The sequence below is a fragment of the Diabrotica virgifera genome, chromosome 1 (assembly GCF_917563875.1).
Source record: "Diabrotica virgifera virgifera chromosome 1, PGI_DIABVI_V3a".
In the NCBI taxonomy this organism is placed as follows: domain Eukaryota; kingdom Metazoa; phylum Arthropoda; class Insecta; order Coleoptera; family Chrysomelidae; genus Diabrotica; species Diabrotica virgifera.
This window is the reverse complement of record NC_065443.1, coordinates 301326325-301352082: the sequence shown is the minus strand read 5'-3', so window position 1 is coordinate 301352082 and position 25758 is coordinate 301326325. Positions and strand designations below refer to the sequence as shown.

The window sequence follows — 25758 nt, the reverse complement described above, 5'->3', positions numbered from 1 at the left end:
ATAAAAATATTTTGTCTGATCAAAGAATACGTTTCCTCGTAAAGAATTTGGAAAAACACATTGTAGTGAATTATAATCGAAGATATATTTATAGTGATATTGTTGTTTTATTTTAAATAGGTAACTATTGGTAGCAGTTTGTGTAAAAACTGTGAATAAATTGCATATATAAAAAATGATTTTATTTGAAAAATAATAAATAAGATTACTAAATAAGACAGAAAATTTGTGGTTTCCCGAAATGCGCATTTTTTGAATTTTTGTGCATATCTTGCGCATATTTCGTAATTTTTTACCGCATATATATGCGAATATTTCATCAAAATTGATCGCATATAAATCCGCTCCCTAGTCATTGTATTCTGTTGGCTGATTCCAATGATTTGAGCCGCCGTACGACACGTTGGGACCAATGGGAGTGAAGATACGTAACTAATACCTATCAAGAGGTTTACTCAAACTTCTTTTCTGTACTTATACCTACCACTCGGTATAAGTACAAAAAAGAAGTTTGTGTAAACCTTTGCACAACTGTGTAAATACTAAAGAAAAATCTAAAATATTAAAAAAAAATAGTGGAATCCGTTAATCTGTTCTCGAAAAAATTAGCTATGAAAATGAGCATAATTTTCTATATCCCTAACTTTTGACGAGCAGTTTAGCTTAAATGAGGAAAAGCGGTAAGCTTAGACCAAACACCAGTAGGAGGCATTCAATTAATTGAGGAAAAAAATTAAATGGATAACAATATTCATTTCAGTTATAGAAAAGGCATTGCCCCGCTAGAATGGTTGAAATCACAAGTAACAATTAATAGTCCTACAAAAAAGACAGGCGCTTGAAAGTGATAAGACCATTGAACAATAAGCCTGCGAACTGCCTTTTAAACACATTCTTAAAAATAATCCATAACACAATTAAAAAAAGGTTTGTTAAGAAATTCTTTTATAGACTTCAGAAATTCAACAACTTCTCCTGATTATGTTTAAAAAACGTACGGAATGCACTAAATGAAAAAAAAGAAGAAAAAGATTTATCATACCGTTATACTCTAATATATTCTTACGTTGAATATTTGATGCTTCCCTGTAGAGTATAAAACGGACAGTTGTGTTTTTCCCGTGAGCTGCCTTGTTTAGTCTTCTTTGTCGTTCTATTCGTTAAATCCTATCCTCTCAAGTCACAGCGTCAGAAAGCAGTGGGTATATGCAGTGAACGGGAGGCCTATGTCGAGCAGTGAACGTTGGGAACTTTCCCGTTTATCATATGTAGAGAAGTCGCTAGTCAAAACCTGGACGTATGTAATCGTATTCTATTTGTTAAATACTCTCACCTAATATGTCATACCATGTGTGTTAATCCATTTTATTTCTACAATTTTAAAGTGTTATTACATGCCGTCATTTTCATTTGTCTACACCATCTTATTCTGCCAGTTAAATCCCATCATTTCAGACGCTGTACGTCACGATTGAACCAATAGAACCGTAGATACAAGACTAAGGCCCTTTTGACATGATGCTGTAATTGATTTTCATACGTCATTGTATTATATTAGTCAAATCCAGTTATTTTAGGTGCTGTACGCCACGATTGGACCAATAGGAGCGAAGATACGTAAATAAGGCCCTTTTGACATATTGCTGTATTTGATTTTTCTGTGTCATTGTATTCTGTTCATTAAACCCTACCATTTGAGCTGCTGTACGTCACAATTGGACCAATAGGACTAGATATACATAACTAGGGCCCTTTTGACTTGTTGCTGTATTTGATTTTTCTGTGTCATTGTATTTTATTTGTCAAGTCCTATTATTTGAGATGCCGTACGTCACGATTGGTCTTATAGGACCGAAGATACGCGACTAAGGCCCTTTTGACATGAGGTTGTATTTGATTTTTCTCTCATTGTATTCTGTTTGTCAAATCCTATCATTTGAGGTGCTATACATCACGATTGGACCAACAGGACCGAAGATACATAACTAAGGCCCTTTTGACATATTGCTTGTTTGATTTTTCTGTGTCATTGTCTTCTATGATGTCTAAGGCATATCTCTGATATGCCCTATTTTTAAATTGGACTTCGTAAGTCCTAGGTTTTCACCCACAAGCTTTTATTTGACACCTCATTTGTCATTCTACCCGGTATAATGGCGGAGGAGTTATATTGGCGGTCGTACGGACCGACAGAAAGAGTACCCAGCTCAAATATCTCACCTTTAGTACCATCCTTGGATTATAAGCTTTCATTTGACACCTCATTTATTATTATAGCTGGTATAATGATAGAGGAGTTACATTCGCGGTCGGACGGACCCACCGACAGACCGCCTAGGTCAAATATCTCACCTTTAGTACCATCCTTGTATTACCAGCTTACATTTGACACCTTATTTGTCATTCTACCTGGTATAATGACGGAGAAGTTATATTAGCGGTCGTACGGACCGACAGAAAGATTGTCTGGGCCAAATATCTCACTTTTAGTACCATCCTTGGATTATAAGCTTTCATTTGACACCTTATTTATCATTCTACTTGGTATAAAGACGCAGAAGTTATAGTCGCGGTCGTACGGACCGGCGGAAAGACAGCTTAGGTCAAATCGCTCACCTGTAGTACCATCATTGGATTATCAGCTTTCATTTGACACCTCATTTGTCATTCTACTTGGTATAAAGACGCAGAAGTTATAGTCGCGGTCGTACGGACCGGCGGAAAGACAGCCTAGGTCAAATCGCTCACCTGTAGTACTATCATTGGATTATCAGCTTTCATTTGACACCTCATTTGTCATTCTACCTGGTATAACGACGGAGGGGTTATATGCGCGGTCGTACGGACCGACGGAAAGACAGCCTGGGTCAAATATCTCACCTTTAGTACCATCCTTGGAATATAAGCTTTCATTTGACACCTCATTTGTCATTCTACCTGGTATAATGACGGAGAAGTTATATTCGCGGTCGTACGGACCGACAGAAAGATTGCATAGGCCAAATATCTCACCTTTAGTACCATCCTTGGATTATAAGCTTTCATTTGACACCTCATTTATCATTCTACCTGGTATAATGATTGAGGAGTTATACTCGCGGTCGGACGGACCGACGGACAGACCATGTAGGTCAAATATCTCACCTTTAGTACCATCCTTGGAATATCAGCCTTCATTTGACACCTCATTTCTCATTCTACATGGTATAATGACGGAGGAGTTATATTCCCGGTCGTACGGACCGTCGGAAAGACAGCCTAGGTCAAATATCTCACCTTTATTACCATCCTTGGAATATAAGCTTTCATTTGACACCTCATTTGTCATTCTACCTGGTATAATGATGGAGGAGTTATATTGGCGGTCGGAGGGACCGGCGCACAGATCGCCTAAGTTAAATATCTCACCTTTAGTACCATCCTTGTATTATAAGCTTTCTTTTGACACCTCATTTGTCATTCTACCTGGTATAATGACGGAGGAGTTATATTCGCGGTCGGAGGGACCGACGGAAAGACAGCCTAGGTCAAATATCTCACCTTTAGTACCATCCTAGGATAATCAGCTTTCATTTGACACCTCATTTGTCATTCTACCTGGTATAATGACGGATAAGTTATATTCGCGGTCGGAGGGACCGAGTCACAGACCGCCTAAGTCAAATATCTCACCTTTAGTACCATCCTTGTATTATAAGCTTTCTTTTGACACCTCATTTGTCATTCTACCTGGTATAATGACGGAGGAGTTATATTTGCGGTAGGAGGGACCGACGGAAAGACAGCCTAGGTCAAATATCTCACCGTTAGTACCATCCTTGGATTATATGCTTTCATTTGACACCTCATTTGTCATTCTACCTGGTATAATGATGGAGGAGTTATATTCGCGGTCGTAAAGACCGACGGACAGACCGCCAAGGTCAAATATCTCACCTTTAGTACCATCCTTGGATTATCAGCTTTCATTTGATACCTCATTTGTCATTCTAGCTGGTATATTGACGGAGGAGTTGTGGTTACAGACAGACGGACAGACGGACGTGGATAATACAAAGTTTTCACATTTTTTCAAAATTGGGTGAAAACAATAAAACATGATGCCAGACTGATTTCTTTATGAAAATAATATATACATTCTCAAATTGTCTATTTTTCGTTGTGAATAATATTGTATTCAACAGTGATGCCAAATTTCTGATGCCAAAATGATTGATAATGAAAGTGGGATATACGTTTTCATGTATATAACGGCAGCGACAAAACGGTAAAACACTGAACTAAATGTATATAATATTTTCACTGTACGATCATTTTGGACTCAAACATTTTATGGAATAAACTTATATAACTTAGTAAGAGGTAAACAAGGAAAGCTGATATATTAAAGTAACATCAAGGAATCAAATCTCTAACTACCGAGCTGAGTAGACTTCTGGTAGCAAGTACAGGAATAAAGTTATTAAGGTAGTGTAAAGTGGCATCGATATACAGATGCCACTTTGCAAGACGATGCCAAATCGATGGTAAATGCATAATGTATCGATGCCAAATTGATAGTAGGATGTATATATATATATATATATATATATATATATATATATATATATATATATATATATATATATATATATATATATATATATATATATATATATATATATATATATATATATATATATATATATATGATCGGTTTAGAACGTCTTGCGGCGTTGTCCGATTCCCAAATTCCATTCCTTCCTATTTTGCCACAGGTCATCCCTGAGGTCTCGCGCGCTCATCGCTTTCCGGATGCCGGTGGTCCAATTAACTTTCGGTCTCCCTCGCTTCCGATGTTCAGGAGGTTGCCATTCCAGACATTGTTTTGGAAGTCTCTCGTCATTCATTCTGTTTACGTGTCCATACCAGATCAGTTGTCTTCTCTCTATATCTTTCATTATTGTTCCTTCTATTCCCATTCGATTTTTAATGTCTTCATTTCTGATATGTTCTCTTCTGGATATACGTAATGACCTTCTGATTGCATCCATTTCCACTACTTCAATTTTGTTTTTGTTTTTTTCTGTAAGCCTCCAAGTTTCAGCATCATATAATAAACTACTCTTAATCATAGTCTTGTAGATATTAAATTTTCTCTTATTCGATATTTGAGTACTCCAAAGAATATTATTGAGACATCAGATTGCTCTTTTTGCTTGTATAATTCTGGAAGTAATTTCTTTGTCATCAGTTCCAGTTTTATCAAATGTTACTCCTAGATATTTATAATCTTGGCAGGCTTTAATTTTTTGATTATTTTCCATAGTAAGATGAATATCGTTCTCTTCTGAACCAACACATAAGTACTTTGTTTTATCTATATTGACGTCCAATCCCCATCTTGAATATTCCTCGACCAACTTACGCATCATGTATTCTATGTCTTCCCTGTCGTTTGCTATTACGACCTGGTCGTCCGCGAACTGGAGCGTGTAGAGGCATGTATTGTTTAGCTCGATGCCCATTCATTTACTTTCCTCTTCCAACCTTTAAGTGCTGCTGCAACGTAGATTTTAAACAGGGTCGGAGATATGCAACATCCTTGTCTAAGCCCCTTAGTTACTGGAAAGCTGTTAGTAAGTGAGTTTCCTATCTTTACTCGTGAACGTGATCCTGCATATAGATTTTTTAATGCATTGGTGAGAGTGTAGCTTACTAGTGAAGCATGTAGAACTTCCCACATCTTATTTAAGGGTATGTTATCATAAGCTTTTTGTAAGTCAACGAATGTCAGGTGCACTTCTCTGTTTCTGGCTGTTTTTTTCTCTATAATTTGTTTTAAACTAAATACGTTGTCTGTACAGGAGCGGCCAGCTCTAAAGCCCCCTTGTTCTTCTTCTTCATATTGGCTATATTCGGACTCTATTAGGTCTCTCAGTATTCTACCATACAGTCTACTGAGTGTACTGGTCACCGAAATTCCCCTGTAGTTTTCGCAATTTCGCTTATCTCCTTTCTTATGGATGGATGAGATATAAGCCATTTTCCATTCATGAAGCACTGGATTTCCATTTAAGAATTCGACGAAGACTTTTGTTAGCATTCGAAATAGCTTAGCTGTTTCATTTTTAATCAGTTCTGCTGGAATACCTTCTGGACCGCAAGCTTTACCATTCTTTAAGCTTCTCACCGCTTTTATCAGACTTTCTACGTCGATATTTATATGTTCTCCTTCTATTTCTATACCTGGTCTAGCTATATTTTCTAGATATTCGCCTCGTTCTTCTGTTAACAATTTTTTATAGTGGTCCATCCATTTTTGTGACTGTATACAGTGTATGGGTACGTTTTCTTTATCATTCTTTTTTACGGAATTTATAAATCTCCAAGCTTCTGTGGTTTTCCTGCCACCTATATATGTGTTTATCTCCATACATTTGCGATCCCATAAATCGTTTTTCTCCTTTATAACAGTGTTTCGCACTGCTCGCTTTATTCTGTTGTACTCTATTCGATCTTCGTCATTTTTAGTATTTAACCATTTTTGGTAAAGCTTCCTCTTGGTCAAAACTAGTTGTTCTATTTCCTCGTTCCACCAGAGTTTATTGCTTGGTTTGGTTTTTGGTTGTTCTCCTAACACTTCTTTGGCACTTTTCTGCATTGCCCATAGCATGTTTTGATATAGTTCTGTTGTGTTTTCTAAATGCTCATTGAGATTTTGATCTAGTCTTCTTTGATACAGCTCTTTAGTACTTTCATGAATAAAGCTTTGAAGGTTATACTTAGATTCTTTTATTTCTTCTAGTTGTTCTTTGATTTGATGTTCATTGCTTGTAATATAGGGAACTACAATCTTGCTTTTAACTAGAAAGTGATCAGAGTCGCAGCTTGCTCCTCTCATGACTCTAACATCATTTATTTTTAGCTCTGAAACTTGTTTCACAATGATGTAGTCGATGATTGATTTTAGATTAAGGGTTGGTTGCGTCCACGTAAATTTGTGTATATCTTTGTGTTTAAAGAAACCATTGGCAATTTTAAGTCTGTTGTTTTGACATACATAAATTAGTCTATTCCCATTATCGTTTCACGTATCTTCTCCGTAGAGGCCTACAATCTCACTATTGTTTTGGTGTCCAGTTCTGCTATTGAAATCACCAAGAATTATGACCTCTTGTGTATTACCGATCTCCTCAATTACGTCATTGAGCTTTTCAAAGAATTCATCCTTCCTGGCAACTGGTTCATCATTAGATGGAGCATACACCGCAATAATAGTGATTCTTTTTTGATGTAATGTTATATTCATTCGTAGCAGATTTTCGTTGATTGCTTCCCAATCTGTTATATGTTTTTTCCACTTGTGTTTGATGAGTATGGATACTCCTCTTTCATTTCAATTATGCTGGGCTTTAAATATATACTCTATTTTGTCTGGATACTGAACTAGCAGTTAATTGAAAGATAAATTCATTCCACTACGAGCTGTCTAGCGAGTAACATCGTTCTGTATTTTGTCGTGCTTTGGAAAACATAGTGCAAAAACAGTGACATTAGTGCACCTTCAACTAGAAATAATTATTTTTAATTACTTGAGCAGTGGTGAAGCATATCCTCAAACAGTCAATAGGTCTCAAACATCTAACCGAGCTTTATCCTATGTATCAGTAGCGAAATCGATTCCACGGCCATTTCCAACCAAGAGAAACTGTTTCTTAAATTCGCAAAGAACCAAAAATGTCTGTACAATATAGAAGGTAGGGGAATTGGAGGTAGAATGTTTTTCTATCTTAATAAGAAATTTTCCCTAATCTATAATTCTAAGAGAAAATTATTATTATACCTACTAATGGGGTACCTACCTGTTAATCTTCGAGCCGACCTGGGGGCTTTTAAAATCTACCTGGGCTGTCATAAAGGACTAAAGGATTATAGTGAGCCGAGATGGGAATACCCCTTTTAACCTGTACCCTGTAAGTACTTTCTCTCTCCTATGGCGCTACAGCCCAAGTCGGGTCCTGGCCTCCCTCAATATCTCTTTAGCATCGGTTCTCACTTGTCTATCCACCTCTTCCTTGGTCTTCCTACTTACCGACGTCCCACCATAGTGCCGTAAGGGCTCTAGGTAACTGGTGGCGCAACTAGTGGCGCAACTAGTGGGCCCACCAAATTGTGAGCACGGGCAACTGGTGGCCGAGAATAGCCACCAGCAAAAATAATAAAATGAATTGGAATTGGAAAAATAATCAAATGCAATTGGAAACTTGTTTGTTATCAATTTTACGAAAAAAAGTTATTTTTCATAAAATGCTCTTAAGATGCAACCATCAGATTCAAATTTTTTGAATTTTATACGAGGTATGTCAAAAAAGATGAATTTCGCTCAAGAGTAAAGTGTCCTTACATTAAACAATATCGAAAAATGTTTTATAAAAAGTTGTTCGGAATTAAAAGCTATGTTTATGCAATTACATTCTTCTAATTGAAATATTGTGAACTGTAAAGGCACTTTACTCTTGGACGAAATTCATATTTTTTAACATACCTCGTATAGAATTGATAAAAGTTTATATATATTATGATTGCATCTTAGATTTTAGACCATATACAGCTTTTTGTAAAAGTTAACTTTTTTCGTAAAATTAATAATAAAATACTTATAGATATTTGTAATAAAATGATGTTGGGTATCCGTAATTTAAAAAAAAATTGCATTTTTTTTCAATTAGAATGATGTAATAAAATTAATGCGTCCCAAAACATAGTTTTTTTAATTCTTAACAACTTTTCATAATAACAATTTTCGATGTTGTGAAATCTAAAGGTACTTTACATACAATTTTTTTGGCATACCTCGTATAACATAGACTATGCAGAGCATTTTATAAAGAATATTTTTTTTTTCGTAAAATTGATAAGAAAAAAGTTTCCCATATGGTTCCAAGTTACGCAGACATACTGTACCTATATATAAAAGCTCATTTTTTTTTTAAATTTTCCAATTAACGTCACATTCGGATTCAGAATAATCAAAAATAAAATAGAAACATTTTTGATCAAGGTAAAGTGATGAATTCACCGATATTTCTAAAATATAAAAAGAGTTTTTATTGTTTAAACAATGAATAAACAATTAACGGCTAAATCTGCAAGAAGAACTTTTTATTATAGCATATTTATAAATCAACAAAAAAGGTTTTAGAAAAATATGCGCTTGTTAATATACGCTTGGTGGCGCCACCAGACCCGGCTACCCGGCTGGTGGACTGGTTCGGCCACCAGATCTACAACAATTTCTGGTGGCGCAACCAGTTGCCGTAGTCTAATAGGTCTCATTTACTTAAATGCCCCGTGACGTCATGAGTCACTGGTGGAGCAACTTGGTGGCGTCACCAGTTGCCTAATATAATAGCGGCCTAAGTGTTCTACTAGGTATTCTGTCGTTATCCATTCTTATAAGGTGTTCTGCCCAGCGCAGTCTTTGTATTTTTGCATAATTTGCTATAGTACTCACCCGTTTACAATGTAAATACTTTTTATTGTATAAACATTAAAAAAGCACCAACACGTCTGAACGGTTTGGCCACTTACAAGAGCAGACTTAAGGGTTTTCAACATGAATGGATTTACGCAGATTTCATTTTCACAATTTTAGCAAAATCTATTAATAAACTAAATTAAAATAAAACAGAGCCGTATATACTCTTTGGATAATGCTAGCAGATGCTATCAAAAGTCTAAAATTGAACATTTTGGACTTACGCATTTTTCTTATTAGTCCGAGACGATAACTTTTGAAACTACATCATGTGTATTATAATGTCGAAATGACCACATTAATACTGATATGAAATCAATAATTCATATAGCCAGTACAAATATACTAACAAATTTATCAATAATATACTAACTAGAGCTTATTAATCCAAAACCAATTTTGCCAAACCGTTATTAACAAATTAATCCTGTTTTGATACAATTATTATTTTATTCTACAATACAGTATATTACTCTAATGATATTTATCTAGATATATTTTGACATTATAGCGAGCTTTGTTTAATTTAATCCACATTAATTAACCAATTTGATAGCTTTAACATGATTTGTTGATGAAGTGCATTGTTGAACAGGCCTTTTCATCAGAAATTTTGTTATTAGCTGTACCAACCATTTTTTCGTAAAGTTTATTGTAAAATGCTCCAAAAATGTTTCAAAATTTATCTTTTAACAATTTTTCCAAAAAATGTTATTGTTTTTTTAAAATAACTCTGTTAATTTTTACGATATCAGGTTCATCTAAAAACCATTTGAGAGTTAGTTCCAAGTGCTATTAAACCACGTTTTACTTAATCTTTTAGATGATATAAAATAAAATTTTAATTTTATTTTGAAAGATTTTTCCATAATACCTATTTGCTAAATTTGAAGTAAAACGTGCCACAAAAGGTAACTTGGATACTTGGTAACTGGATCTTTAGCAAATATTAGGGAAAAATCTTTCAAAATAAAACTACGATTTTATTTTCCATCAAAATGAAAATAATTCGCGCCACGTAATATTCATATCGAATCTTTTGTAGCTTAAATATTGTATGCGCCACTCATTTTTACGGTGTTTAGCGGTATTTTATTCTTGTATCAGGAGTTTTTTTTTATATAAATTGAATGTATGAAGTTGAATGTAATATTTCTCGATTACACGTTAACCGTCATAAATGGTCGCATTTGTCTCATTATCTCCCAAATGATCTAGTGGTTACGACACTAAACTTGTGATAGGACAATTCAAGTTTATAATCCCAGCCATCCTAATACTTCTTTTTTTTTCAATATGTAATTCTTTGTATCCATCGAATGTACACTAGATTTTTTTTATATTCGAAATAGATGAAAAAATATTAGAATAGCAGGCAAATGAACTCGGATTGCCCGAAATATAGCGTCGTAGCTACTACAACTGCATAAACCATTTCGGCGATAATAGTTAAATGGATTATACTTTTGGAGCTCGATAACTTCTAAACGGCGTAACCGATTTTAAAACATGAGTTTAAAACGTATTGACAAGTAGTATCTGATGCATCCAAGGTCAAGTTTCCCGTAGGAAACAGATTTGATCATATTTATGAAGCCTATTACTTAAAAATTCCAATTTTCCCAGGTATGAGGTATACACCGTTAGACGCGCCTAGAGTTCTACAAACGCTCAGTTCTGGACATCGGAGGTAAAATACACTACCTATGTCATTTCGAGCAACTGTGCAGTAAGCACTTTAAATATTATAAAATCTGTCATATTCCATAATTATTTAAAAACAATGAGACCATATTTTAATGTTAATATATAACCAAATTTGTATAATCCAACTAATACAATAAGTGAATTAAAGGAACTTATTCAAAACAAGACCATGTCGAAATAATGTAAGTATACTTCATCTAATTTACTAACCGTTGCACGTCATCCGCGTCATAGCCCGTGACGTCACATGATACCAACACGAAATATTTAGGCGGTAGGTGTGTTCTTTTTTAGAATCACGTTGCCGAATACACTGGAATTACAGCCACTAGACATATTTTATTATATACGCGTAGAAATAATATTTGAAGATTTCTATTAATGTTAACCTAAAGAAATATACAATAATATGTTTCATTTAATTTGTATAAATGGATTATAAAGCGTTTTTATGGAGCACATTTACTCGAATCACACTGTAACTGTAATCGAACGAAGGTGACATTTTAGAATAAATTGGTAACATTTATTTGACAGTTGCGGTGATGAGACTTCATATTTGTTTATATTCTTTATTATAAGTATCTGTTTTATTATATTTACTGTTTTTATTATTTACTTTACTATAAAAAGATCCTCTACTATAAAAATATAAATTTCACCTAATTTTATCACGACTTGGAATAATCGAGATATCTGACAACTTTTTTAGTTGTTATTTTAGACATATACAAAGAAACCTACCGGCTTCATGCCAAGAGTTCGGAGCCGTTTTTAATTATTAAAAATGCAGTGCAAAAACGCTTGTACTGCAAATCTTAAAAGATTATAACTTAATTCTTGTTCTCTATTTCTTAAGTTTTTACTTATTTACATTGAATATTAATTTGTTTTGTTGTATAATCCACGTTTACAATAATTATGTGATCTATTTGATTTAAAATGGATTCAGGATTTTTTTATACTTTGGCAACTATGTCAACTTAGATATCTGGCGTAGATAATGACGTGCAACGGTAAGTAAATTAGACGGACTGTAGTTTACCTCCAAGGTCCAGAGTTATTGGCGCAAGTCGTAAGTTGAAATATTGAGTAATTGTCGAAAAACCAAAATTTTTAAAGTTTAGTTTTTCAGTTTTTCGGCTATACTGAGCCGTGTGTATATCTCATCCTGGCCGCTTAGGCACCATTTCAAAGCTTAACTCAACGCTATTGATTTGGTGTATTTGCGGTTTTCCTGTCTCTCCTTGAATCTAAGATATAATATATCTAAGATATAGTATATTTATATTATATACTTCCAAAAAATATGCTGTTTTGTACACTTCGCGTCAAAAAAAAAACTGGTACAACTCTTATAACCGAAAATCGTGTTTTTCAAGTTGTGTAAGTTGATCTTGTCACAAGTGTCATTCCAATTTCTAGGGCAACGTTGCCAGTTCAACGAAAATATTATATCAAACTAAGTAAAAACGGGGCTGTGCGACACACCGCATTTTTTAATATACTAAAAACTAAAACAATTGTAATTTTGCGTCATCTCAATTAAGTATCCATATACATTGATTCGTGTTTTATTATAATTTATGAAAATATTTCAATTCAAAAATAATGATAGATAATAAATCTTGACAGGACTTTAAATTATTATGTTTAATGTCAAATGACAATGACAAAACTACATTAAGTTGTGTAGAATAAATAAAACATACTGGAAAATTAAAAATTTAATTTGAAATTAATACAAAATGAATAACTTTTTCAATTCGAAATATACATTTTAAATGTTATTTTTTTGTATTTAGATTTAGTGCAATTCCGTTATTTGTGATGGCAACGACGAAGTGATTCACAAACAATAATTGTCAGTCTGAACACAGGTTTACATTGGGAAAAAAAGTGTACCAGTTTTATATGACGCGAAGTGTACCTACCCAGTCCTATAGCTGGCTTATGGGTGCTCAAAAGTCATAAACTACACCGGTTCTGAATCGGCCCTGACCGAAATTCAGACCGAAATTCAGATCGGTGTTACGTTTCCACACACATACACATACAGTGAGGACGTTTGAGTTGGAAAAAAATCATTATCTCGAAAATGGGCGAATTTAGAGAAAAATCCTGAGACTGGTCGATTTTTATTTTTAAATTATGATTTTCTGGCATAGATATCATACTAATGACGTCATCCTTCTGCGCGTGATGACGTCATCGATGATTTTTTTAAACCTAAAACTAATTATTTATTATGCAAGGGGGCCAAACAAATTTTTTTTGAATTAAAATAATTGAAACAAAAAGAAGAATGCATGTAATTTATTTAATGCAAAATAAATTTTACTGATGTCAGAAAACAGAAAAAAAAATGTTAATTTGGAAAATAAACATTGCTTTTCGCCTAAATTAATTGTTCAAACTGCTAAGAGGCAGGTGGGTGGCAGCTTTTATGTTGAATTCAAGCGAAAAACAATATTTATTTATTTAAACATTTTTTCCTGTTTTCGGCCAACAGTAAAATATATTTCGAATTAAATAAATTACATACATTCTTCTTTTTGTCTCAATTAATTTAATTAAAATTTTTTTTTGGTCACCCTGTATAAATCATTAGAATATTGTTTATACTACTGAATAGAGAATTGAATTACCTTATTATTTAAAAAAATCATCGATTACGTCATCACGCTTAGATGGCTGACGTCACTAGTATGATGTATATGCCAAAAAGTCATAATTTAAAAATAAAAATAGACCTGTCTCAGGATTTTTCTACAAATTCGCCCTTCCTTGAAATAATGAATTTATTCCAACTCAAACGTCCTCACTGTATACATACATACAAGCATTGTTGCCTTTTTAAATAGAAATTGAGTCATATTTCTGAGCTCGGTAAATTTTGAATGGTATAACCGATTTTCAAAATTAGACATGTGTTGGAAAGGTTATGATCAGTACTATCAGAAGCCGCAAAGGTCGGAGTTAAATTTTCGAAATTTTTGGGAGTTTTGGTGACGAGAACGAAAAACAGACCCTAAATGGAAAGGGCCGTAAAATCCACACACTTGGACCAAAATGGATGGTTGATATATGGATGGCCCAATTTTCAGTTCAGTCAGATTCAGAAAATCTAAAATTTCATTTATATAATAGTGTCGCATGCAGGGGGCTTGTGCGTCACTGGCGAGAACTTCTGTTCTTTGGGATATTTATCAATTGTTAAATTAGTCATACCAAAGTATATTAATTTTTCCTAAAACTCATCCTGAGTTTTCTATAAAACGACTTTAAGTATTACGCTGAAGAAATACACGTACACAATAATGTTGGATGGCAGCCAAAACGTGATATCTTTAACGTGTATACAGGCCAAATTATTATTTGTATACATTTTGGTGAAACGTTAGACTAATGTAAATTTGTAGGTACATTTCGAATAAGGTGGGTGTTTCTGAAATGTTTTAAGGTAAGAAAAGTAAAGGAAAGTTAAAAAAATGGTTGGCAAGAAAATAATTTGGCATAGTTGACGTTTGAAAGATAGTTGAATTACTGTTAATTTTTTTACTAATTTGTTTGTATAGGTACAGGAGTGATACAATATAAGTGTCGCATCTACTTTGGTATTGAATGTGAAAGCTGGTTAAAGCAAAATCAACAAACAATTGGACTTGTAAGTCCTAGGTTTTCACCCAACGTGGCGGGAAGTACCTTGAACTTGAAATCAATATTTGAACTCTTCGTGTAACTATGCGTCGATTGATATAATATGATTTCACGAATTTTGAGTCATTTGTGCCAAACTTGCGTCATATGTTTTTAACTTTTTAAATGACATCAAAATCGGAACTGAGTATTCTAGCTCGACTTTCCAGTAGGGTAGGGTGGGGTACATTGGTACGTGGGGCAGAGTGGGACAATTTACCGTCTTAATGCAATCCAATATCTCCGGTATTTCATTTATGTCAGTCGACATGCAGCCATCATAACTCGTGTATACAGGGTGTCCCAGACTAATTTACCCACGCTATATCTCTTAAACGAATAGAGATTTTCGAATGTGACAAAAAGTGATGTATTCTACTTGTAATACATTTTAATCTGGCGTACAAAAAATCATCCCCTAAATATTCATCCCTTAGTTACAACCCTTAACTTTAATTTTTGTAATAGCACCCTGCATATTTTTTTATAGTTTTGGATGTAGTCTTTTATTGTCTATTCAACACATTTTTTGAAAATAAAATCGGTTCGTAAATAACCAAGAAACTATTAGTTTATTTTTGTTAATTGTGTGTCCCAGACTAATTTATCCAGGCTATATTTCTTAAACGAATAGAGATTTTCGAATGGGACAAAAGCTGATATATTCCATTTGTAATATACTTTCATATGGCTTAGAAAAAATTCATCCCCTAAATATTCATCCCTAACTTACAGGGTGCTATTTAAAAAAAAATAAAGTTAGGGGTTGTAACTAAGGGATGAATATTTAGGGGATAATTTTTTTTCTACACCATATTAAAGTGTATTACAAATGTAATAGATCAGTTTTTGTCCCATTCGAAAATCTCTATTCGTTTAAGAAATATAGCCTGGATAAATTAGTCTGGGACACATAATTAACAAAACTAAACTGATATTTTCTTGGTTATTTACGAACCGATTTTATTTTCAAAAAATGTGTTGAATAGACGATAGAAGACCACATCCGATACTATAAAAAAAATATACAGGGTGCTATTAAAAAAATTAAAGTTAAGGGGTTGTAACTAAGGGATGAATATTTAGGGGATGATTGTTTTCTACGCCATATTAAAGTGTATTACAAGTAGAATAGACCACTTTTGTCCCATTCGAAAATCTCTATTCGTTTACGAGATATTGCGTGGCTAAAGTAGTCTGCGACACCCTGTATGTAGGAGTGCATTTAAAAATTTTGTCGTCAACTGAATATTTTAGGCGTCAAAAGTAAATTTTTTAACATTTCATCATTATGGTAATATAGTCCGTAAAACAAAGAGTGCTGCTATTTGTCATTTAATGTAGTAATCTAAGACGGTTAGAGGCAAATGCCATATTTAATACAAGTATAGAATACATTGTATACTGACGACTTCACTTTTTAGACGCCAGGGTTGTTTGGAGCAGATTGGATTAAATAGACGGGGGCAGATTGGTACAGTGTATCAAACTGCCCCTTAAACAAAATTGTGGATTTTTCTACCCGATACAGGATGGCATTAGCTCTGGGTATACTTAATGCAACATTGTAGCTAAACTGCCATATCCCAATGAATTGCCAGGTAGGACCAAAAGGCATCTTATATGAATTTTCCTGTTAAACAAGGCGAAAACGGCGGGTTCGTTGGGAAAAATATTCCCATGAGATTTTTTTGCATAATTACATTCGTGAGACATCCCAGAATAAGGTTCAAGAAGTCGCCCACGTGAAAAGTGGGCCAAATTTTTTTTAACAATTTTTTTTAAATCAAATTTAAAAAATCAATATTTTTGGCCTGGACAATATTTTTGTACGTTTTTTGGACCATTCTGGATAAAAAAGTCTGTTATAATTTTTCTCTAAAGTTGATCGTTTTCGAGTTATAAGCAATTTACAATTAAAAAAAACGAATAATGACGATTTTTAAGGCTTAATAACTCGGTTAAAAGTTATTACTATGAAAGTCAGAAAGTAACTAAATCAAAGTTTAATACCCCCCCTACAAGATCCCGAAGACATTCTTGTCATTATTTTATTACTAAGCTGTTATTTTTAAGTAATAATATTGAGCGCCATGCACGTGGTAGCCGGCCGTAAATGCTGAGTGCGAGAGAGATGCCACTCCGGCAGTCCAATTGTGCATCTTACTTGCACTCACATTTACGGCCGCCTACCACGTGCATGGCGCTCAATATTATTACTTAAAAATAATAGCTTAGTAATAAAATAATGAGAAAAATTTCTTCGGGATCTTGTAGGGGGGGGGGGACATTAAACTTTGATTTAGTCACTTTCTGACTTTCATAGTAAATAACTTTTAACCGAGTTAATAAGCCTTAAAAATCGTCATTTTTCGTTTTTTTCAATTTTAAATTGCTTATAACTCGAAAACGATCAACTTTAGAGAAAAATTATAACAGACTTTTTTACGCACGAGCCTGCCGTTAACCCGAACGACGCGATAGCATAGTTCGGGCAAGCAGTCGAATGTGGAGAAGACACTTTCCGCATGAGTTAGGAACAATATTTTTCTAAATGTTGTTCTGAAGCTATTTCCTTGTGGCATTTTTATAATTAAGTATTTTCTATGGGAAATAAGCCACAATTTTACTAAAAAATGAATTTATTAACGTTTCGAAGCCCAAATCGGGTTTCGTTGTCAAAATACAAAATACTATTAAAATAAACAAAAATGTTGTTGCTAAGTAAACAAAAAAAAAATTTTCTAATAATTTATTTAATCTGACTCATTTATATTGGCAATTCAGACGTATATTATATATTTTAAAATAAAAAAATTGGCTTCGAAACGTTAATAAATTCATTTTTTAGTAAAATTGTGGCTTATTTCCCATAGAAAATACCTAATAATATTTTTCTAGGGCCGTAAGTTTGGAAAAAGCCGCAAAAATTAAAGTTATTCAATTTTTATTTAAGAGTGAAAATACACAAATTAATTCTTTGACAAGGTTGTCAAAATCAAACTTTCAATATAATTGGTTACCATGACGACGATATCGGTTTCAATGACGACGATTCAAAACCAGTGTTATTGTTCACTGATTTGACTTTTTAATATCATGTCAAAATAATTCTATTTCAACGAATTATCAGTAGTAATTGCACAAGAGCTCTAAATTTATTGAATTTTTCCCGAGTGTCACTTTGACAGTTTTAATTTCACGAGCCGAAGGCGAGTGAAATTATTTCAAAGTATCACGAGGGCAAAAATTCTATATTAATTTTAGAGATCCAGTGCAATTTGTTGCGATTATTTCATGAATAAAACTGTTCAAAACCAAAATTTTATTGTAATTTATTTATGTAAGTACAAATTAGTACAATTAAACACACAGTTGTTATAAATATTTCACGGCTGAAAGTCATCACTTTTATAATTTTTAAAACATTAATTGTCATTAATGTCACTGAATGTATTTTTTCCTAGCAACGAAGGGCGTCTGACGTAATATACTTGACGACGGAAAATTATCAAAAATTATCGATTTAATTAAAATTTCTGTAGCTCTCTATTGGCCAGAATCTCCTATGAATGAAATAATCAGTAGTAATTGCACAAGAACTCTAAAAATCTATATTAATTTTAGAGATCGAGTGCAATTTGTTGCGATTATTTCATGAATAAAACTGTTCAAAACCAAAATTTTATTGTAATTCATTTATGTAAGTACAAATTAGTACAATTAAACACACAGTTGTTATAAATATTTTACGGTTGAAAGTCATCACTTTTATAATTTTTAAAGGATTAATTGTCATTAATGTCACTGAATGTATTTTTTCGTAGCAACGCAGGGCATCTGACGTAATATACTTGACGACGGGAAATTATCAAAAATTATCGATTTAATTCAGATTTCTGTAGCTTTCTATTGGTCAGAATCTCCTATGAATGAAATAATCAGTCAAATTTTCAAAGTTGCAAACCGGCTATGTATCACATTATTGACTTATTGCTTTTTATTTCCGCAAATCTGCAGAAAGAATAAATGTAGAAACTATTATAAACGTTAAATACAAGAGCTCTAAAATTATTGAATTTTTAACGAGTGACACTTTGACAGAAGGCGAGTGAAATTATGTCAAAAGTGTCACGAGGGCAAAAATTCTATATTAATTTTAGAGATCGAGTGCAATTAGTTGCGATTATTTCATGAATAAAACTGTTCAAAACCAAAATTTTATTGTAATTTATTTATGTAAGTACAAATTAGTACAATTAAACACACAGTTGTTATAAATATTTTACGGTTGAAAGTCATCACTTTTATAATTTTTAAAACATTAATTGTCATTAATGTCACAATGTATTTTTTCGTAGCAACGAAGAGCATCTGACCTAATATGGTTGACGACGGGACATTATCAAAAATTATCAATTTAATTTAGATCTCTGTAGCTTTCTATTGATCAGAATCTCCTATGAATGAAATAATCGCGTTAATTTCATTAAAACATGAACAAAATAAGATAAATTTAAAATAAATTAGTAAATAATATCTATATATTAGTTAATTGCATGTATTAAATTTACTTTCCCGCACGCCGTGCCGGAAAGTGCAACTTTCGGAAACAAAATGGGTGCGAGAAAGTGCCTGTTTTAGCACGGCCGTAGAAAAAAATAAATTTCGGCGACTATAATGTCATAAAGTGGCACTTCCGATTACACGTCTTTCCGGAAATGATATAAACATCGAAAGTATAATTTGTTCAAACTAATGGTTACAAAAGCTTACAGCGAAGTAAAAACTTCGATTTGTATAATGGTATAATGTTTATTGAAACTAAAAATATCATTCAAATGGATTAAAAAGCATCAGACCGTTTTCGATCTAATCAGAACATTATCAGTGACATTCTGTGTAGTAATTGAAACTAGCCCACTAGTTGATATATTATATAGCCTTCAAAATTACTACATGATTTTTAATCAAAAATTTAAATTTAATTATAAATCAAAAAGTGAAGAAAACTAGATAACAAATAACATATGACCAATTTTTTGAATTTGTTTTTAAATTAAACAGATGGGCACAATCTTCTGACGCACAGTTAAACAATGAACAAATGAGATAATAGGACAGGAAACAAAGCAGGAAATAAAAAAAAATAAAAGGCTTAAAAACGGTAAAAGCGTTGTGAAAATGGAACCTTGCAGCAATTTTCAAAATGGAAGGAGACGCACTACAAAACAAGCTATGTAAGCCATACTGAGAGTGTGACGAGAAGAAAAAATGCCATAGAGATGGCATGGTGTAATGCTGTAATTTGCCCAATACACAAGAAAGGGGACATCCCAGGCAATCAAGAGACGTTATGTAACGTCGAGGAAACGTCAGTTTTTGGTTGAATATACACACGTGGTTGAACATTACGTCATATAGACGTCTTTTGTAGGTGATTTTAAATACGTAAGATTAATGACGTTAAAATACGTTTAAAAAACGTTTTCATTTTAGACAGCCTAAGTCTGACGTCACGAAATTGGGAGGAGCTTAAAAGTCACAAAACAAAAGTTATGTTTCATGTTTGTATCGTCGTTTCATTTCATTGTTTATCGTCGTATTTTGCCTATTTTCGATTCATTTGGATTTTGTTTGCTATTTTTTTGTGTATTTTTTAAAACTTTTGTTTGTCATTTTTGTAAACTTCGTAAACTTACCACAATGCAAAGCGATTATTTAAGGAAATTATTATTGGAAACTCCAGATGTTGGAGAAAGGTAGGCGAAACAATTTTTATTTACTGTTCATTTTCCCTGATATTTATCAATAATGATGAATTTTGCAAGCAATAACATTATTTCTTTTATTATTTTAGCTGAAAATAATTGGGGATTTAGATCCATATACAATTCAGTCATCAGAATTGGATTTTACAGTTAAGTGCATTCCACCAATTACTATTATAGATATTTATACATATCTGGTAGAGTTTGGAAGTAAACTGGATTTGTTCTGAAAGTTGGAGTAAAAATTGTTAATGATTTCTATATTATTGTTGGAAAGGTATGCCTTTATTTTATTTATTCACCATTAAGAAATATATGGATAACAGTTTTAGTGTCTTTTGTATAAATTGGTTTTAAATATTAGATTTATTTACGTTTATATATCTGTATGAAACCAGACATATTGTCGTCCTAATTTGTATACTGTGTGTAACTCCATAATTCTTTGAAAATGAGTTATTACTGCTATGTGTTTGAAAAAGGCCCTACGTCTAGTTTCAAAAAGGATGCACATGCATATTTTTATTAGATGAGTAAATAGTGACATCTTCGTATACACCGTATCTTCCTTGCGGCAAATTTAGTACGAAAAATATGCAACTGCCCAGTTTGTCATACCACACGACTGACCTCACTGTTTAGAAAGTGATATTTTCAAGAAAACGTTGGTGGTAAGTAATATTAAATACTCATTAAACAATACACAAATGTTAGTGATATGTGTCTCTATAAAATATTCCATTTTAGCATCCTATCTTTTAAAATGTAGTAGTATTCACATTAGTCATATTTAGAGAAATAGTTTTTTGTGTCTCCTGTACAATTTGGATAAATGGAGTTACGCAGTTTACAGATTAGGTCGACGACATGTAATTGCTGATAGAAAAGAGAATAAGTCATGATCGTTTGTTCTAAAATTATATTATATGAATGTGTGATTTTAAATAAAATATTCTCAATCATTGTAAAGAACGCAAATAAGCCAATAAAAATAAATTTTTGTAGTTGAAGCATTCCTACAAAGATAAACTATTTTTTAGGTAAAGAATTCCCAAAAAGCTAATGCTAAACCACTAGATGCTTGGGTGATAGCCAGTTCTGATGACAGCAAATGCACATTGTATGTGTATGGCCGGTAATAGTGAAGTCTGCGGTCATATTGCAGCCATATTATTTGCAGCTGAGTATGCCCACAGCAAGACAGAAGAAGAACCCAATGCATGTACAGATGTTACAGCTATGTACCTACATGGTTTGGAGATAGCAGCATATGCATTCTCTGATGAAAAACTAATGAGTTTTGAAACTGTTCGGTCAGAGTGCTTGTTGCGCTCTCTAAACGAACTGAAATATAAGACGGCTGTGGCTTCGTGTTGCAGCGATATGAAAATGGTTATTCATTTTTAATTATAATGTACTTCTTCATCACGAGTATTTATGTATTATTCTTAAGTGTGTATTTATTGTGTTAATTACTATCAACGTATAACAGTAATAAAGATATGCCTATGTATTTGTATCGTTTAAGTATGAGTAATTTTTTTTGAAACTTTTATATTACTTATAAACATTCTAACAATAAGCAACTTTGGGGCTCGAAGTAAAAAATTGACTTTAGGTCAGTCCAATGACTGGACCCCTAGTATGGAAAAAACAACATGTTTGACACAAACCATAGGGCGTCTGTTATAGGGCTTTTCATTCACAGTCATTTGTTTCGAGCTTCTGTCATGTGTCACATAATATTAATATATCTACGTCATAAGTTATTGGTATATAACAATGATATAAACCAAAGACGTATGATGTAGATATATTAATATTATGTGGACACATGACAGAAGCTCGAAACAAATGACAATCGATGAAAAGCCCTATAGAGCGTAACACTAGATTATAATCTCATTATGGATAGGTTGGATTTTGCTGCTGTATCACATTTTGAGTATTGTATGTATACCAACAGTTTGTTACAGTAATTCTTCTTGACAACTATTTGAGGTTATGTTTATTTGTTTTTGTTGATTAGTTTCTGTTAATGAAGTAATCAATTATGTGTTATTGAGTTTAATTAAATTAATTTTTAGCCTTCTAAGATTGCTTCTAAGAAAACTACGTTTTTCATACCACGTATTTAAAACGTGATAAAAATTACGTGAATTATGGTGGGACAAATCGACGTAAAAACTACGTTTTTCATATCACGTATTTAAAACGTGATAAAAATGACGTGAATTATGGTGGGGCATATTCACGTAAGTTTTGACGTCAAAAAACGTGATAAACTGACGTCGTTTGTTGATTATTATGACGTTTATTCAACGTTTTGTAAACGTTATTTAGTTGCCTGGGATACATCCATTAATCCATCCTATGGCTGTACAGACCAATTCGAGCTCTGATCTCGAATATTTGAGGTAAAAAGGTTATAAGTGTTAATATTTTACAGTACTACAATTTGATTAGAACACGGATGAGGTCATATATTATTATATTAAACATTTCGACTACTTTTCTGAGTGTAAACATAAGTTCAAAGAGAAATTAATGAGAACATTGATTTATTAAATATGTACTTCCATAAATAATTTCTCGTAATGAAATACTGCATAGTGCGTTTTATGATTAAACCGAAGCCTTTAATAATTATCGGAAATCACTTTGCAAAATCACTGACTGTGATATTTAATAATCGTATTTAATATTGTTAAAATAACTTTAGTTTTGTATATACCTATATGTTATATTTCAGAAACATCCTCCACAGAAATAGTACAATTTTGTAAGGAATGTTCATTCTCCACTCGACTGAATTGCTACACTCGATTGAGGCTCATGCTACAAACTTTTACAATAAACTATCTTTTAATAGAAAAGAGAAAAGTCCCAGATGCAAAATTCACTATTAAAATAAAAATTAAAATAGTAAATAATTATTTAAATCAGAAATTTTTCTTATTGGAACCCCTTTCTGTTAACATCCTTAATTTCTGACTTTTACAATTTATAAGACAAGAGAGGACGAATAAAGAAAGCGAAAAGGACTCTACAATATGCAGTCAGATTCCGTCTCACATTTGTCTAGGTAAGAGGTCCGAAAGAAAGCTCCTAGTAAAACCTAGTTCTTCTTTCGGACCTTTTTCCTAGAACACACACTACACATTACACTATGTAATTGCTAAATCAAGTGTACCATGGCAATGACCATTAGTTGTCGAGGCATTAAGCTAAATAAAAAAAATTATTTTAAAATCATCACAAAAAGATAAAACATAATAAAATGTTTTACCGTTCCGGCTTTTAATTAGTTTCTGTGTTCTTTTTTCTTTTCTTTCAGACGCAATGACCTGAAATCCTTAGTTACTCTGATAGGAAAAAGACCAAAGAAGCAAAATAAATCTGTAGTGAGTTTGGCTGCATATGTTGCCGAAAAGGATCGATGCCACTTTGGATTCGAGTGAATGAAATCAAACGACAAATTAAAGTTTTATCAACGTTTGTTCTGACTTTTACGACGTCCTTTATGAGTTCGATTCTACATCTTGTCGGAGGAAATGCACGCTACAAAGTAGTATCGGTCGTTTTTTGTAGTTTTATTTCTTTATATATTTCTTTCTTTTTTTTATTTAAATATTTAATTCTGAAAGTAAATGCCATTGGCGTGCGTACGGGCAGTACCATATGCGCGTCAATAAAGAATATAAAATTCTTATTTGCATATCAAACAATGCACAATAAGTATCTCTTAAAAAACTTACTAAGAAAGTAAAACTTCACTTGTAGGTAGATGGTATATAAATTTATTAAAATTTTTATCTAAAAAGATCCAAATTGGATTGAAGTGGGTACATCTATCAGTCAGTTTGAAGCCAAGATGAAGACTACACTATAGTCTCACTACATTTCTATATTCTTTTAACATCCACTTATTGTCGACATTGTTGTAGCCGAAATGGCCTAATTATTGTTACACTAAGGTTTTTTGACCTATCTATGTAGCTAGTTCCAACTACTTTGGATCTAAAGTTTCAACCTGATGATGGACTGATTGGTCCGAAAACGTTGGTTTTTTGTACTATAGATGTAACCACTTCAATCCAATTTGGATCTTTTTAGATAAAAATTTTAATAAATTTATATACCATCAATATAAAAAAGATACATTTCGTGCTTTTGCATTAAACGTTCACTATATTACTCCCGAAGTCGATCGAAGTTCAGCGAGTACGAGAGTGTAGACAGGTACTTCATGAGACTTTGCTTCACCTCGACCTACTTCCATTTTGTGGCGGTTTTTGCGACCGAGTCAAAGAATCGAAGTCGGTATCGCCCCGCGTGAATGTGTTCCTCGCGAAGTTAAACGAGTGTGTAGCGACTGGTACTTCGGACTTCGGTCAACTTTTCCGAAGTAACTTCGCGAGAGTGTGGAGCTTGCTTTAGCAAAATCTTGAATAATATCACTTACTTCAATTTTTAGTCCCAAGCAATTTGACCTTTATAGGTTCCACAACCGATTTCGGAATCATTGTCGGTATGTCTTCAAACGAATCAAAAGATTGCCGCCCATCCGATGGACGCACAGTGTAATTTTTCAATAATCGTTTTAAAGCAAATTTTATGTTGAAACAAAGTAAAGGACCCGCTCTTTGGCGCTCGGCGCCCCCAACATCCCGGCGTCCGTGTGCACCGCACACCCTGCACAATAGGTAAAGTCGCCTCTGTATGTGATCCATCTTTCTTTATAACTCTTTGGTATCGGTTCTCCTAATACTTCGGTATCTGTTAAAAATTTCTATTAATATCTTACATAGTTTGTTGGAACCCTTCTTAATTAACTCTACTGGGCCCGGGGCTTTCCGATTTTTTAAGAATGAGATAGCCTTTTCAGTATACTTGAAAAGGCTATATCATTTCCTTGTATACAGATCCCATACTGATGTATATTTTTGTATCCAGATCTTTGTTCTGGTGAGAGTGTTTTAAAATGGTTTCTCTTTGTACAAGTTCTATTGCATTTATGGTCACTCTATTTTGTTGGATCTCATTTTGTTTTAATAATTA

The 25758-nt window shown here is 33.1% G+C and overlaps 1 protein-coding gene across 1 annotated transcript in view; it reads left to right on the top strand.

The window, feature by feature from the left end:
• Window positions 1–25758, top strand: part of LOC126879182 (serine/threonine-protein phosphatase rdgC) — a 736378-nt gene that overhangs the window by 45236 nt on the left and 665384 nt on the right. The window lies entirely within an intron of this gene.